At 42.6% G+C, this 1286-nt stretch overlaps 1 long non-coding RNA gene across 1 annotated transcript; it reads right to left on the bottom strand.

Moving 5' to 3' along the window:
• Positions 1-14: 14 nt before the first annotated feature.
• On the bottom strand, positions 15-1207 carry LOC111656027 (uncharacterized). Its single transcript, XR_015437266.1, has 3 exons — positions 1033-1207; positions 885-944; positions 15-216 (listed from the first exon to the last, which is right to left on the bottom strand). It is a non-coding gene; the product is annotated as an uncharacterized LOC111656027 (long non-coding RNA).
• Positions 1208-1286: the final 79 nt, after the last annotated feature.

Raw genomic sequence — 1286 nt, 5'->3', positions numbered from 1 at the left:
GTTCTCGGTGGTAAAGACAGAAAACCGCTCATAAATACAACTGGTTTTATATCAACTGAAAACAATGTCCAAGTTCAGACAGCAGCATTATAACAAACTGAAAGATACCAGGAGGAAGTGGACTGTGTCTCCTTTACAGAATGCCAGGACTGGGTTGACTGTCTTCTGGACAGGAACAAACTGCCAGGCCAGCTGAGGAACACTGGACGGGTCAGACTAGAAAGAGAGAACATAGCACATCAAATCACATCACATTACATCAGGTGAATAATTAACCTCTTAATTAACCTCAATATCCCAAATGCTCACTGTTATTAAGGCTGAACACTCTGCTTCTGTGTGGTACTACATTGTTGGACAGCTGACATGAACATAAACTAAGGTAACTGCTAAGGTAGCTTCACCTGAAACCACCTTCACCTGAGTCTAATGAATGAAAATATCCACTGTGCCTCGCACATGTTAAACCTCAGTATCAGACATTTTCAGTCATCATAGAGAAGTTCAGCTGTTAGTGAGGAAGAAGTCACTAGATGTAAGGACAGAGTGGTGAGAGGGTAGAAACTGGTCCAGTTTATTTACTGATTCACAACAAAAGGGTTTTGTTGTTTTTTGACCTGATCCTCTCCTGCTTCCATGTTGTGAATGACAGTGTCACAACAGGACCTCCACCATCCTCCATAACCTCAGCTGAAGAAGATTTAAAACTATTGACCTGACCACACACACTGACATGTTTCTGTCTGATATTTTAACTGCTCATCATTATGAATCAGTGTTTTACTCTCTAGCCACAGCTTTGATAAGAGGGTTTTAAACTAACTGATACAGTAACAAACACAACCTGAACCTTGTCATTGTTTAACAAGTCAAACAGTACAGACCTTACTGTGGGGAAAGGTCATCCAGACTTTCAGGGAGGGCTTTAGTCCAATGACCAGAATCTGGAGAAACAAACCAAAAGAAAAAATTTTACAAACTTTACACAGAGTTTGGTGGAGGCTGCACTGTGAGCTGTCTGTGTTTGTGTACTTTAGTGAGAGAGGCCATAGCCAGCAATGAGTAGTGTGTGATGGGATGGTCTCTGATGTCTGGAGGAGCACGCAGTGGTTCAATACAGCAGACCTCCCCTTTAGAGCCACTGAAGAGACACCGAGAGTCACAGGATCGCATCCCCATCACCCTCCTGGAAACAAAGACGAAAACATTAACACAATCACAGAGGAAGGAACAACTCAACTTCACATATGAAGGCCATAGCAGAGACAGTAGACAAACCGAAACGC

This window comes from Seriola lalandi, unplaced genomic scaffold (genome assembly GCF_002814215.2).
Source record: "Seriola lalandi dorsalis isolate HSWRI2012SDOR001 ecotype SW California unplaced genomic scaffold, Sedor1 jcf7180001975927, whole genome shotgun sequence".
Lineage (NCBI taxonomy): Eukaryota > Metazoa > Chordata > Actinopteri > Carangiformes > Carangidae > Seriola > Seriola lalandi.
Note: the sequence above shows the minus strand (reverse complement) of the source record. Positions and strands in the feature narration are given on the sequence as shown.